The sequence below is a fragment of the Pteropus alecto genome, unplaced genomic scaffold (assembly GCF_000325575.1).
Source record: "Pteropus alecto unplaced genomic scaffold, ASM32557v1 scaffold484, whole genome shotgun sequence".
Classification (NCBI taxonomy): Eukaryota; Metazoa; Chordata; class Mammalia; order Chiroptera; family Pteropodidae; genus Pteropus; species Pteropus alecto.
In genome coordinates, this window is record NW_006435778.1 from 1,684,835 (window position 1) to 1,701,374 (window position 16,540).

Below are 16,540 nucleotides of genomic sequence, written 5' to 3' on the forward strand. Positions count from 1 at the left end.
CGCGAGAAGCGCCGGGCACCCTCGCCATCCCGCGCGCCTCCAGCCCACCTCCCGCTTGGCTGGAGACTGGTGGATTGTGTGGCCAAGTGAAATGGCCGGGCCGCGAGCCATCCGAGGAGCCGCCTCCCTGAAGTGCTAGGCTTGCGGGGCACAGAGAGAGAAAACTCAAAATCAGGCTCCTGTGAGAGATTGACGAGGCGGGAGACTGGCACAGCCAAGTGGAGGACCTGGCAGAAAGATGCTAGGAAAACGCAAAAAATCAGGAAGTTCAAGTGGTGAAAACTCTTCTCACGCCATAACGGTATAGAATAGAGTCAGCGGTCCCCTCCCGAGCCAGACAAAATCACACCAGCCCCTGACTGGACCATGGGGCGCCAAGATCTCACTGTCACGGTGGCTGCACACTCCTAGGCTTCTGGAGAGTTTAGCAGCTTGCGTCCTAGAAAACAAAAACACTTTGTGTGGTTTTTGATAGAATTCTCTGATCCCCTGCCCTCAGTCTAAGTTAGATCTTTCTTGTTTTCCTCACTTGGCTTGGACTTCCGCTCCTTCGTATTATTTTTATAACAAGTTGTAAACATATTTTTATGTATTTGTGAGATGTCTGACTGCCCACCTGACTGTAAACTCCAAGATCATGTTTATTTTCTTCACTATAATTTATCCTGTCTTCTGCAGGGGTTTTTCTTGGAATTACGTTGAATTTATAGATTAATTTGGGGACAACTAATATCTTTATAATTGAGTTTTCACAAATACAGTATATCTTCATTTATGAGTCTACCAATCTTTGCTAGATCTTTTCCAAAATACTATTAAACGAGAAATAATCTCATCTCTGATAGCTTAAAATCCAGTTAGATAAGATGAAACATGAATAGTTAAATAACAGTAAAATACTAGAATAATACAAAAAAGTAATAGCTTCAGAGGATTGTCAGGTGACTTGAAGAAGCAGTAATCAGATCACTCTGAGTAGAAATTGTAAGAGGAAGCTCTACCATATGGTCATATTTCATCTAGATCTTGGAGAATGAGTAGGATGCGAATAAGCCAAAGGCTTAGGGAGGAAATTTTATTTTATTTTATTTTTTTTAAGGAGGAAATTTTAATCGTGTCGAACAAATTCAGCAAAAACCCAAAAGCTAAAAAGTATAAAATGTTTTCTTGGAACTATTACAAATAAATCTGTTTGGTTATAAAAATGTTAAAGATTAGAAAGATCTTTTAAAGCCAAATTATGGATAATCTTAAATGCCAGGTTAAGGAATTTGAAGTTGAATATACAATATGAGCAATGGAGAACCAAAACAGTGAAGGTTATTAGACATCTGTATAGCATTTAAACACCAAATATAACCTTTTTTTCACTTCTTTGCCCAAATTAGTCTGTGCTTTGTACTTAGCACATAATAAATCCTCAATAAATGTTTCTTGAATTAATGAATAAATGATCTGTCAGTGATGTGGAAAATCTGTCTGAAGGGGAGAAATGAAACCTCTTAGTTGCGTATTTTAATAATCTGATCATGAGTTTTTAGTGGCCTCAATTCAAGTGACAATAGGAAAAAAAAAATTTCCCCGAATAGAGCGCTTCTGCCTTGTTGTTCCTAAAATCTGATACAATGAATATTGATTAACATCTACCCAAAATTTTAGAGTAGCAGGTTGATTTTTTTTTTTCTTTTGATAGACCATAAAGCTACATTTTGTGTTTCCGGTATATTTGCCATTTTTAAACAAATACAAATAAACTATTTGTGAAGCATTACAAATTAAATATAGTGAAAGATACTAGATTGTTTAAGATAGGAATTAAAAATAGAAAAAGCTACACATGGGCCTGGGCTGGGACTAAAAGCTGATACAGAGGAAGTTACAGAAAGATGAGGCAAGAGTATCTAATAATAACACTTAAAATTGATACAGTGCTTTACAGTTTTCAGCTAGGAAGTAAAACATTGCTGAAGAAAATTCACTGATTTGTGCTAACCGAGAATACTAATTTCATTTGAGCTCTAAATACTGCTTAATAACCCTATTATTCATCCCTAATTCACTAGCACCTTTATCCTCATTTTACCTATGAAGAAAGCTCATAAAAATTGTGTCTTAATCAGAGTTACAAGCAAGTGAGTGACAGAATCAGAACTCAAATCCATGTTGATGAATTCTAAGTCCAGTGAAATGCCTTTCTACACCATAGTTGTCTCACTCAGGAACCAAAAGATTCTGTAAAAATAGAATCTCTTTCCTGGACAGGGACTCAAATTTGAAAGAGGTTATCAGACTGATTAACTTAGAAGGGAATAGCAGTTAGATTTCTCAGTGAAGCATGAGAACCATTCCATTGGCTATCATCAAATACTGAACCTTAAAGAAAGGAGGAAAAAGGGGGTGAGAACAAGAGGAAGGTGAAGGAAAAGAAGATGAGAAGGAAAAGGAAAAGCGGCAGTGACTCATGATAAAGATATCACAATACACTGGAAGTATCAGCAAGTACAATAATAACTAGACCCAAAGTTAAGGCCTTGTTGATATGTGGCTTCTGGGGAGTAAATACTGAGGGTAGTGTTATCTAGAGCTTTATGAGGCCAATGTTGACATCAGCCAGCTCTTTTCAAGGTTATCCTTAAACATTGGTTCAGATTAAAGTAATACTGGTTTATTTGCAACAACATGGATGGACCTCGAGATAAGCACGCTAAGCGAAATAAGCCAGACAAAAAAAGTTGAAAACCACATGATATCACTTATATGTGGGATATAAACCTAAAAGCAACAAACAAACAGAGACTCATGGACATGGACAGTAGACTAGGGGGTACCAGAGGGAAGGAGGGTAGGGAGGAGGAGGAAGATAGTAGGTGGGGTAAAAGGGGTTAAATATGTGGTGACAGAAAGAAATCTAACTATGGGAGGGTAAAACACAATGCAATATATATATATGCCTTACTGTTAAATTGTACACCTGAAACTTACTGGATTTCGTTAACAAATGTCACCCCCCAAAAAAAATTTTTTTAATGAAAGTAAAAAATAAAATAATTTTGTTGATGTTAGCATAATTGTTCTAATGCTTTAAGTGCAAAAGACTTTGGGGAATATGTAAAATGTTTGGGAATAGCAAGTACTCGAGATTAATCGGAACACAAAGATTGTGGTGAGAAGTAGAAGGAAAAGATAGTAAAGGAGATTTGAGAGACATTGTGAAAAGCTTTAAAATGCTAACTTAGGGAATCTGAAATCTCTTAGCAGAGGGAAGCTGATAAAGGTGTTTAGAGTAACATGATAAAAGGCAGTGTTTTAGGAAAATTAATCAGATAGAAGTATGCAGGGTCGATGGGGAAAAGAATAAAAGCCTAGAGGCAGAGGATGAGTTAGGAGGGTACAGTGACATGTGAGGAAGTGGTAAAGTCCTATAGATGGCATAGGACATCTAGACTGTGGGGCATAGAGGGGCTGAAATCCAGCCTGCACTCCATTTGCCCAGCCCTGTACCCTAAAGGGTTGTATTTGGGTGCCTTTTTCTAATTCTCAACAAGGGACCATATAGGCAGTATCTCTAGGCCTTTTACCTAGTGTCTCTAGGTTCTATTCTTATCTCTCCTCTGGTGAGAGAATTGACCCATTTCAAAGAGACCATGGGACTCTAAAGATACTTCTTTTACAGCATTACAATATTCAGGGTGAAAACACCAAAATCAATGATCAGGAAGAATACATTTTACAACAGCTTTTGATGTCAGGAAATTTTTGAGCCAAACTTATAAACAAATCTTTAAAATTATATTTGTGAAACAACCTCAGTCCCTCAGGAATAGAAAAAAATCAGTGATAAGAGGGGTTGAAAGACAGATTGAAACTCAGAGATGAGGATTTAGATAGCATCTGGCTAGCAAACTATATGCAACCCAGAGTTATTTATTTCGTAATAGAATTTATTCTGGGTTCCATTTCAAAATGTAGAAGTTGGATATAGCTTCTAAAATGTAGCTAGCTGATAATGCTAACTTTGATTGGGTATATATTAAATACTGGATGAAATGGAGATAGAGAAAGATATTTGGGAAATAAAAAGGAAACTATGATTAAATATTGAGTTGATTAGACCTGTTCTCCAGCTCAGCCATATTTCTTGTAGTAGAGAGCAGCCATAAAATTAGAGGACTTTAGCTCCAAAGGTAAGCCCCAACTTCTCCAATCAATTGGATTTATCCATACCCCATTCTAAAGCGGTTCAATCAGGGATAGGCAAATGTAAGCCAAACAGTGTATGGCATTTCCCTGTCATAGGGGCTGGTTCAGGAACAGGCATAACCCATTAAGCCAATAAGACATGTGACTTGCTATCAACTTCCAGGAAAGAAATGTTCTCACTCAGAGAGCTTACGAAAATAATTCTCTTAGAGTTCTGACAACGAAAATGAGATTGTTAGTAGCACATTGTGAAGATAGCGGTAAGCCAGGCTTGGGTTGAAGATGACACACCGGAAGACATATGGGAAAGATAGAAAATAACTAGATTTCTGATGGCATTGTTAAACACCTGAGCCAAACTTACCTATTGACATGTAGTTACATGAGTCTATAAATCCCCTTTATTATTTTTTCAGTACTTTATTGAGGTATAATTTACATACATTAAAATGCACAGATCTTAAGTGTACAGCATGATGACTTTTTACATATGTATATACCCATGAGGTCACTATACACATCAAAATATAGAATATTTCTGTCACTCCAGAAAGTTCCCTTCTACCCCCTTTCTAGTCAATATCCATCCCTCCAGAGATACGTATCATGCATTCATATGGAATTCTTCCCTCCACCCCCATAATTCCTCCCCACCCTACTTCCACCCCTGACACATGGATGTTGCTGTTTCCCTTAAGAACTGGATCTCTGAAGGCGGGGTGTCCCTTCCCACACGCTCCTGGCGTGCATCCAGGGCCTGGCGCACCTGGGGCCAGGCGCACCCAGGGCCTGGTCCATGGCTCCAACTGGGGCGTGAACCCAGGACTTTCTGAGTGCAAAGCAGATGTGCTAACCACTACACTATGGAGCCACCTCTGGAATTCTTTTATGTCTGGCTTTTTTTCACTAAGCATGTTTTTAAGAGTCATCTATGTTATTCCTGTGTGTCAGCAGTTTGCTTTAATACTGAGTAGCATTCCATTACATAAAATGTACCATATGTTGTTTATCCAATCTCCCTTTGACAGATGTTTGGAGTGTATATTAGTCAAGAAGGATTAGATATGCAAGAGATTTATTAGAGGTTATGCTTGATAGGGAACGTGGAGAGGAAGCTAGAAGCTAGAGAAGACTGTGAGAGCCATCAGACTTCAGTGCAGATGAAGGAGAAAAGAAAGGAAAGCAAGTTGACTGGGAGGGTCCTCAAGTGCAGTGCAGTTCTAAGAAAGTTAGGCAAAACCAAAGACACCTATCAGAGGAGTCTTGCATCTCTCAGGAAGAGGCCTACCTTAGCATCCTTTCTGCACTCTGTCAAAGGAGCAACTTGTGGAAATCATGGCTGCTGGGTGAATGCAAGGATATTTAAGTGGTCAATAAACTATGCTTCTCACAGCCAGAGATCTGAAAATAGCATTTTCATGGCTGCTACAGTTCGCTTGCGCACCTTACAGCTTTACTTCTCCACGTGGCATCAGGGAGCAGATCCTCTATAGTTCTCCTTCTGAGGGGAAACTTGGAAGAGGAAAGTTGGTAGGGTTAACTACAGCCCTCATTGCTACAATTGGTCTTGGGGACACAACTAGTATTCATCATCTTACTCCTCCACTTATCCGTTCTGAATCCCCCTCACCCTCAGCCATCTCTTCAGTTGGTCTTAGAGCTTGCTTAGCAGTGTGACCCAAACCATCAGTCTTTAGAGTTCTGAGCCCTTAGTAATCACACCTTTCTCAGGCCAGGATTGTTTCACGTGTCTGTTCACAGTTACGGGGGGTCAAAGAAGTACCAGGAGGCACTCCAATAGATCTCCTGGGTTCTACATGTATTCTTCCCTGACTCCATTATGTAAAAGGAACACTACCTCCTTCTGCTAAAGGGTAAATTACTCCTGTCACTATGGTGACTCCTCATCTGCTAATCACTGGGTACATGAAGTCTCTGGTACCCTGGTAGCAGCTGTAATATGTGGTATAAGGACCAGGACCTTTGATCTTAAACCTAATGTAGGGAGAGGAAGCACAAAATTCTGCAGAAGGTATTGAGAATGAGGATAAGTGGGGCCACTCCTGATTCTATTCCTTGGTCTTGAAATCTATGTCTTCTTTTTAGTAGAGATAATGGCACTATACTGAAGTCCCTAATTTTGAGCATTTTCTATGTGCCACATAGTATACTAAGCATTCGCTGTATTACAATTTATTAACCTTACAAACCCTATGATTTCATCAACATTTCAACTATTCAGATGAGGAAACTAAGGTTTGAAGAGGTCAACCTGCCCAAGGTCACACAAAGTTAAGGTGCACTGAAATACAAAACCACATGTCTCACTCCAAGCTTTTGCCCTTAGTCACCATATACTGTCTCTAAAACGTGCTGTGAAAATTACTCTTGTGTTATCTCAAAGAGCATAGAAGATTTTTACTTGATTTCCTCTGATTTATAGCAAAACTTACACAACCTCGACCACACTGTGATTTTAAATTCCACTGCAATTTGAATAGTGCTGGATCAGTGACTGTTGTTTAGAAGCCAAACCAAGAGGCCTCTAAGATGAGAATCAACACCATTAAAGAAGTACTATGCCAAGTTTTCACCTATTCACTTCAAGTTCAGTTTTCATGGACTTATAATGGCATTGCTTCCTTAGAAATCCCTAGTCTTTGTTATAGTGAGGACTCTGTTTGCTGAGGACAGCCTGAGAATGCTGTCCAGTAGGTGAGAATAGAATGTAGTTCAAGGAAGGATCCCACGAATGAGAGAGAAAGGGAGGAGAGATCATATCAAAGGCAAAGAACCCAGAGTCCTCTATCCTGGAAAAACTAAGGATGCTGTTTTTTTGCTTCTTGCTATCTCTTGCCTCTTCCCTTCTGTATGGTATAATTAACCAAAGAATTTCAATCCCCAAAGTATTCTTCTTCTGATCATTCAGCCAAAAGCTCATCTAGAGTCTATAGTTGTGTTTCTGCTTTGTACTACTAATGTAACTGCTATCCCCAATCATTTTGCCTTTAAGTTGATTGCTTCTTTAATAGGATCTTCCTTGCAGTGAGAGAACAAAAAGAACTGTCACTATAGCTACCACAGTTAGTCTTTCTTCTTAAAAGATGACAATGGTGGTGCAATCTTTGGAATTTGTAGCACTTCTTTTATACTCCATATGTTAAGAAAGTCTACACAGATATGTGAGCAGAACCTCTTAACTCTAATTTCTGCTTTAAAATACTTTTTAACTTGGTTCATTCTCTGACCTACTTCCCACATGGCTTTTCCAAGTCTTCATCAAGATTCTACTTAAAGTTCTGAACCTGTCATTTTCATAGATGAGCTATCCACCTATTATTTTACTAAAAACAATAGGCCATTGGGCTGTTCTCCTTTCCATCTCTGAAGATCAAAGCATTCTGCCTTCCTTTCATCTTGCTCTTCCTATCAAGGTTAAGTTCTCTGCCCATGTCCACAATCCCACCATCTTTGGGCCCTTTAGGGTCTTCCTTCCACAGTTATCCCCTATTTTTCAGCCATTTTCAAATTTTCCTCTGCTGAGTCTTTTCACTCTGCCTTCTATTATGTATAAAATCTCTTATTCTGAGAGGAAGGAGCCTCCATTTGACATAACTCCTCAGTTATCCCTAACTTCTGTTGCATTTCACATTCTTTTCATTATCAACTTCTTGAATAAATGCAATACACTGAAAGGTCTCTATCCTCTCACCTTTATCTCCTTAAAGCCCTGGAGTACAGGCATTAAAGAAAACTGGCAGCACCAAGTATCTCTGAAACTAGGGATAAAGGAGAGTGGCTAAAATGAGAAAAACTGGGTAAAAGCCATTTGAGAAGTGATTACTTCCCTAAATCTCCCCTCAGATTCCATGTGGCTGAATAACTGTCCCTCCCTGGCCACAGAAGAAGTAGAGGCTGATTTTCTGGAGAGGATATGAGGACCTGTGGATTGAGGGATGCCAGGCATAGTTAGGGCTTGGCAAAAACAGGGAGTTTAAATGACCATATGTACACTAAATGCTGAGAATCCTCCAGCCCATCTCCCATACCACTCCCAGAATGTTGGCAGTTGCTGGACCTCTACTCCTCAGGCAGAAAATGCAAGACTCTTCTCTGGAGAATCTGACTATCCCAAGAGAAAGACTAAAGACACTAACACCAGGGGTTTCCCCAACAAGTAACTCTGTCCACAGGGAGACTCAAAGTCAATAAGCTCCACCTCATGCTCAAGTTTCCTGTCAGCTCTTTAAGTTGTAATCATGAGAGGACAACTAAGAATTATCATATCTTTGAAAAAAGCCTCTGCCATGAAAGACATAGATCAGAACAACAAACAGGAAAAAAAAATAGGAGAAAATAAAACTTCTGCATAGAGAAGAAAATTCCTAAGAGAATAACATATCCAAAAAACAAGAATAGGGCATCATTAATAAATGAATTAATAAAATAAATGAATTAATTTTTTATAATTCCAGTTATAAATAAGTCATGGGGATGTAATGTACAGCATGGCAACTACAGTTAATAATATGTTAATAATGTGTATTGCATATTTAAAAGTTGCTAAGAGAGTAAATCTGAAAAGTTCTCATCACAAGAAAAAAAAATTCTGTAACTATGTATGGTTATGGACGTTAACTAGACCTATTGTGGTGATTATTTTGCAATATATACAAATATCAAATCATTATATTATACACCTGAAACTGACATAATGTTGTATGTCAATTATATTTCAATAAAAAAAAGAGAAAAAAACCTCTTGGAAATTAAATACATGATAGCAGAAATCCAAATATTAATAGATAAATTTGAAGAAATCTCTCAAAATTAGTGCAAAATTAGTTTAAGATGAAAAATAAGAGAAAAGATGAAATATTAGATAATCAGTGCAAAAGACACAACTTCAGAATAATAGTCATCTAAGAAAAGGCAGAGGAGAAAGAATCATTAATGAAGTAATTCAAGAAAATTCCCCAGAATTGAGGTACATGAGTTCTGGATTTGAAAGTGCTGTGGCAAAAAGCATTAGGAGTTTAGGACTACCTGGTAAAGGACCTTTTAAAGCATTCCAAGGGGGTTAAATTTTAACCCGTAGGCACTTAGGAGCCAGCAGAGATTTTAAAGTAGGGAATGACAAGATTAGATTGTGTATTAAGGGGGAGAGGGGTGGTGGTAGGGTGAACAATGGGGTGGAGAGGAAAGAGAATAATGAGAATGGTCCCAAAGCTATTTAAAATGGTTAGAAAAAAATGTTGAAGCAAACTTAAGAGCTATTTAGGAAATAAACTAGGCAGACTTGGAACACTAAAGAAAATCTGATGGAAAATAAAGACAGTAGAAGATGATGCCAGATTTCTATTTTTCAACATATAGTAAAAGTTAAACTCAACAACCAAAATAGAAAATTAAGGACTAGGAAATTTAAAAGAAAGGATGACAAATTCACTTTGGGACATTAAGCTTGAAGTGCATGTGAAGGCATACAGGTATAAATGGACTGAAACTCAGGGTAAATGTTTGGAATCTTATGGAAGTAATGGGATCACCCAGAGCAAGTATATAGAGTTGGGGCAGAGGCGCATACAGGGAGAAGCTAGAATGAAACCAAGTGATCAACCATTAAGAGGTAGGAGAAGCAAGCAAGCAAAGGAGAATGGAGCCATACAAGAAGTAGAGAATAGGATTATACAAGCCAAATGAAGAATGAAAGTTAAAAAAAAGCAAAACAAACAAAAAACATTGAAGAGGTGAGATAGAATAAGGATAGAAAAAAATGTGGATTTTTTTTAAGAGAATTAAGAGATTTTTTTAAATGAATTAAGAGATTCATTTTCAATATTGTGGCGGGTCATATACCAGATTTTAGTTTCTTAAGAATTGAATGGCAAGGGAAGAAATGAGGACATGTAAACATAAATAACTGTAATATACGACAGAATATGTATAATATTAGAAGATAAACATATTTTTCTACTCTGTTATTGGTTGCTGTTCACAGCTTGTTATCTGAATGATAGGTGACTTCCTTCAGACTGTTGGCCTCCTCCAAGTACCCAGACAATATCGCCCCTGTCCTGACCTCTAGTTGTACCCCCTTGCCCATTCAATAGGTGGGAAGAATGTCTCTCCTAAAACCAGCAGCTCAGCAGAGCTGATGGGCCTCAGTATGCAGGATTTTCTTCCATTCAACGCTCTACTTTCCAGAACACACAGGCACTCCGGAGTGAGTTGGAGAGGACTGGATTAAATTATGGTCAACACAGACTTTCCACACACCTGCAACCACTTACCGCCACCACTCTACAAGGCTTTCATTCAGTCTAGCCCCCTGGTCCAGACTTCTTTATTCAGGATATTTTTCTCTTGGAAGCTCTATGAACTCTCCTTCTAATTCTGTCCTGCAGATACATACATGTATGCCAAAACTCAAACGTGAACCAAGTTTTGTCTGAGAAGTTTTCTGGACTTGAAGCAAACCACAGAATTCTTCTACAAACATTTTTCAGTGCCATCAAATGTCCCATGACAGATAAGCAGCTGGAGATATGTGGGAAATATGGAGAATAATAATAACTAACATAAATTGAGCACTTACTAGGCATCAGGCACTGTGCTAAATTCTTTATAAGTATTTTACAGGAGAGGAAACTGGTTTAGAAGTTAAATAAATTGCCCAACATAACATTGTTGGTAAATGACACAAATATTATTTGAACCTATGCAGTGGTAGTCCAGAGTTCTTGCTAAGTTAAGGACAAAGAATTAAGCATTGAATGAAAAAATAACAACACAAGTACATTGTCTCTGCCCCAATTATCTTTTTTGAATTGGAAGTTAAAGGACTAAAAAGTAAGTAAAAGAAATGTCAAGGAAACATAAGAGCTAAATAAAACAAGGCATCAAAAATAAGAACAAACATCAGTTATGATGATAGATTCAATCAATTTGAAATCTTACATTAAAGGACTAAGACTGAGGAATTCCATTTTAAGATGCTAATCTGAACACAAGAATTCACCTTCCTCTCGATCAGTCAGGGTCCAGTAAAGAAATGGAAACCATACCAGTTCTCCAATAGAAAAGGGAAAATTCAATATAAAGAATTGTTAACTAGTAAAAGGTTAACTACTTAAAGGGTAAGAGAGGACTTAAGGGGTACACAAGTCACAGACAGAAAAAGTATTTACTATCTCTAAGGCAGAGGAAGACTAACCAAGGAAAGAACAAAAAGACCTAAGAAGGGTCTCATTTCTAAGTTAAGACGCAGACCTTTCTGAAGAGGGTGTGGCTACCACAGGAACATGAGGCCTGCAGATGGCGAAGAAATTTGCTGAAGGTGGCTGACCAGAGCTAGTTCATAGGATTGGCCCAATAGATGGCAGAGAAACTTGCTGAACTACTCAAGAAGGCTGGATTTGGTCTGCGGGAGTACCCCACCAGGTGACGGAAAAACTTGCTCTAGGATACAGGTTGGTTGTAGCTGGCCAACAGGAGCAGCCTGCTGGATAGAAGATAAATATGCTGAGGGATGCAGGTGACAGCTGGTCCATGAGGACTGCTGAGGTGAGCAATACTAGGTCTCTATCATGTTGTCAAAAAACAGCTCATTAGAACTAGGAAATGAAGTATTTTTCTCCTATGGCCTTGCAACGTCTCTCTAGAACTCTCTACTGATAAAGCTTAATATCAAGCCAAATGACAAAGCAGAAATGTTTACAGGGTCCAGTATCAAAAACAGGACATAGAAGAGTACATTTAGAAATGAGAAGCAATAAATTAATAACTGGCATAGTTCATCCCTTTGGCTTCCATATGCACCCTTCTACAAACTTCCATACAAATAACTCCATGCTTCTGCCTAACATGACATAGATATCTTCATAAAAGTGAAATTCTCACCCTCTTCTTAAAATGAGGAGACAGATAGTCTACACAGTCATTATATCCATCTTTGGCTATATTGATTACTCTTCAAATTCAGTCACGTCTTACTGATTATTCTGCTACCTAAAGACACAATTGTATGTAAAGTCAACCTCTAGCAACTTATATGGAGAAGAAGAGAGGGGACTAAAGTAGTTAAATATACAAATAAATATATACAAAATAAGTGAAGAAATAGGCAAAGCTACTACCTCATTTTGGTAATTGGTTGTGAAGCCATAGTTGATATCTATGACTTCCTCCTTGCACTAACCACAGTAAAACTATTCTGGTCTTTTATGTAGTAGGATAATCTGAACCTTTGTCCTGGAAGAATCCTCAATAGTCCTGTCCTTTTTGGATTGTTGTAGTTTTTTGTAAACTTTACTTTGGTTGTGGAAGTATTAACAGTAGCCCAGGGAACTCCCTGGTTCCAGAATCTTTCTTTTCACTCCATTGCATAGCAACAATTTGATGTGTCCATGGTAATCAGTGAGAAATCATTCAGTAGAGTAATTCTTTTATCGGTCTGCTGGTTCAATGACATAAGAAGCCCAAAGAGCCAAATAGAGTTTCATCTAATTCAATGGGACCATTGTTGTAGTCCCCATTAGAAACAAAGGTGTCCAAACCAGCAAAGCTCAGAGTATCTGAAAGAAGAATCGAAAATCCTGTGAACGGGTTATTATTAGGTATTAATTGTAAGAGGAGCCTCCCCCACTTATACCCCTTGATTTCCAGATTCTGGTTAAGGAAAAGACAGCACTATATAATGGTCTCTGATTCAAAGCATATACTGCATGCTATAAGATAGAATCTCATCCTTTCACAGTGTTATCTCCTAACCTGATAATCCACAGTCATTCTCCAAGATCCATCCAGCTGCTACAAAAGCTAAACAAGTATGTTAAATACAGTTGTGACAGGTATCAGCATCCCAGCATGTTTCAGGTCTCTAATGATGTACTAATATCTGCAATTCCTACAAGGATTCAGTGTTGCTTCTGGTTTGTTATTTTGGTAGAAAGTCTTTCTATCACTATGGCTCACATAAACATGTTTATTCCAATTATACATTCAGGAACTGGAGAAAGAAGCACAGGATGTATGTGTGGACCAATTGGTCCCACCCTAAGCTAAGACTCCATCTATCACCTACCAACAATAGCCGTCAGTGTGAGACACAGTATCCTTTTGGATCCCCAGTAATTAGCATCAATTCAGAGGCAATATCTATTAATACCCGAAAGGTCTGGATATTCCTTTTTTTCCAGTGCACAGCCACTTTAGCAAATGGGTGAAGGTCTCTTTGAACAAGGCCTGGAAGAAGATTTATGATGTGCACATGCAGCAATGCTGCAGGATCATTCCTTAGAGAAAGAAGCCTCCCATTCAATCGAGGGACTGGCTTAAGTCTGAAAACTGGGCAAGAGGCATGATTCTTTATTATAGTAACTCAAGTCAGGTTTTTGGCCACCAGATGCAGACCATGCTGTCCATCTATTTCACTCCATGGGACATTATGATCAATTAGCCATGACCAAATGTCCCTATGAGCCAAAGCATTCTTATTATTGATAACATTTCTGTTGCCTTTTACAGTAAACATACCTACCTTGTCTTTTATGGTTAAATGCTGCCACTTGACCTCTGCTACCTGGGATCCCATCATTTCTAGTGAAATCAGGGAGTTCATCCCAATGGCAGCATCTTGTGTGGTCATACGTTTCCCAAAAGGAAAGCAACCACAGACCTCTCTAGTATATTTCCCAATGCCTTAGTGACAGGAGTGCCTTCCAGGCCTCTTCAGGAGTTAACTATGTGGGGACGAGTGTGCAGTTTGCACATGATAAACCCAATCCAAGCTTCCTATCTCCTTATATCTTTAGATTCCCTTCTTTATTTCTGCCAGCGAAGATCTGATATCTTATCCTCACTAAACACAGGCCACCAGTAAGTTAACATTTTAGCCAACCAACCCTTTAAACTGTTAAAGACATCTCCATATGCACAAATTAACATTAAATCTGGAATCTCTAGTATGCAACTGCATGTCAATGAATTCTTCCTAATTTAGTTATATTTTGTCTTAGAATCTATTCCTACACATTTCTGCCGACACTGTATATATTAGCTAAACCTCTTAATAATTCATTTAATGTATTAGCTACTCCTTTCTGGGTCATATTGGATACCAGACTTTCCAGAGCAGACTGAGATTTGACCCTACTTGTGGTTCTAGTGGCAACCAAATATGATTGTGATGGTTCTTACAAAGGATGCACATCCCCTTGCAAGGCATCTGTCCTCAGTCAGGTTATTGCCAGGTTTTCAAGCAAAACAAGGCTAGTTTCCACAGAGTCCTGCCTTTGGAGGTGAGGGATATGTTTATAGCATAAATTCTAGTGATGCTTTCATAATTGCACACTTATCTCCAAACTCATCAGGTTGTATACATTCAATATGTACAGCTTCCTGCATGTCAATCATTTTTTAAACTCAATAAAGTGGCTTAGAAAAAAAAGAAATTTAAAATGAAAATAAAAAAGTCACTGCCTTAGGCTTTGCCCACCCCTCTATCAGAGGAAGAAGGGGTTAGTAGGAGGTTTCCTACTGCTCAGAAAGTTCTCCCCTCTGGTCTCTCTTTCTGAGCTGTTGCCACCACCACAAGCAGGTGGGCAGCACAATGCAGTCTCACACTGTCATGACAACATGCTACTCACTCTTGCCAGTTGTCCCTATGAGTGTTAGGTCACATGCTCCCAAGTCAATATGACTTTTTTAAAATGCTGAAAACATAAGGGGACATAGAGTTTATTTGGGAAGAGGGAACCTAATAGGTTTGAATTTGTCTCAGTTGTCCAATTTAGGGAGAACACTCTGATTTGGGACTAATAGCTAAAATTTTTGGGAAGAGATTTTTAAGAAAAGACAACCATTAAGATTCATTGGTGGCCTCCCCACCTCCACGTGGCTGGGAGTGGTGCGGTTAGTGCTGGCGGTGATTCCCACATGTCGCAGTAACTCTGGTAGCTGGCTTTGGTTCTCACTGACTGCCTGAGCCTATGAGCCCTTTGCCTGCAGAGATGCTGAAGATCAAGTCAGTGGCAAGTTGGTGCAGTAGGTTGCAGCAAGAATAGCGCGGAGAGTTGAAGAATGCTGGAGGACTCATGTTCACCACAAGGATTGGGCAGCACATTTTGAAAAATCTTTTCATTGTTAACAGCATTATCAATAAGGCTGCCTTAAGACTAACTGATGTGGTGCTGGAAGTTAGACCTGGAACTGTCAATATGACTGTTAAGTTGATAGAAAAGGCAAAAAAAAGTGAATTGCCTGTGAACTTGACCCAAGGCTAGCAATTCACAAGAGTTCAAGGTATGTATCTAGCCAGCAAACTTCAAGGAATGATGGGTGATGTGTTGAAAACAGATTTTCTATTCTTTGGTGCTTATGTGGTGAATTTGCCTTATCAGATCTCTTCTCCTTTGTCTTCAAACTATTGCTGTACTGATCTTTTTCTCGGATGTGCTATACTTATGTTTGAAAGAGAATTTGCTCTCCAACTTGTTGCAAAACTTGAAGATAAGTTATACTGTAGATTTTCAATTAATGCCCAGCTGTTAGCACATGTGGACCATTTAATAAAAGTTAGAAAGAATAACTTCAGACCACCATGAAAGATGGAATCCAGTGTTATAAGAATAAAACCCAGGAATCCACCAACACCTATCAATTTTCAGGAATGGGATGGCCTAGTAAGGATCAGCTTTATTAGGAAAAACGAGACACTGTCTGCTGCATTTAAGTCAAGTGCAGTATAGCAGCTATTGGGGAAAAAACTACAGAATTCACTGTTCAGTCCATAATACTATAATACCAGATTTCAGCATAGCAGATAAAATATAGCAAATCCTAACCAGCACAGGTTTTCATGACAAGCGGGCCTGTTCCATCAACATAGATGATTTCATCAAATTGCTACACAGATTCAGTGCAGAAGGTATCCATTTTTCCTAGGTATCTGGAAAACAGAACTTTTCAAACTCAAGAAAAGAAACTGGAAAAAAAAAAAGAAACTGAAATTATATATTTTTAATAATTTGAGAAGAGGAAGTATGCTTTTCCTCCACTGGGACACTGTGCTTGACTATTTTTTATTTATACTATGGTTGTCACCACTAATTACTCTGAATTTTTTTTTTATTACTCTGAATTTTTAAGGTTATTAAATAAGTTGATTTAAGTACCCAAGTTTTTTTTGTTTTGTTTTTAATATCTAACATAGGGCAGGGTCCAATCTATACAGATAATATTCAAATTCAAGAGCTGGAGACACATACAACTTTACACTTAAACTTATCATTTCTAACAGGTTATTATATAAAAATGTTACTCTTCTGTTTTCTATATT

At 38.4% G+C, this 16,540-nt stretch overlaps 1 pseudogene; it reads left to right on the plus strand.

Moving 5' to 3' along the window:
- Window positions 1-15,212: 15,212 nt before the first annotated feature.
- LOC102888737 lies at window positions 15,213-16,146 on the plus strand (annotated as a pseudogene).
- Window positions 16,147-16,540: the final 394 nt, after the last annotated feature.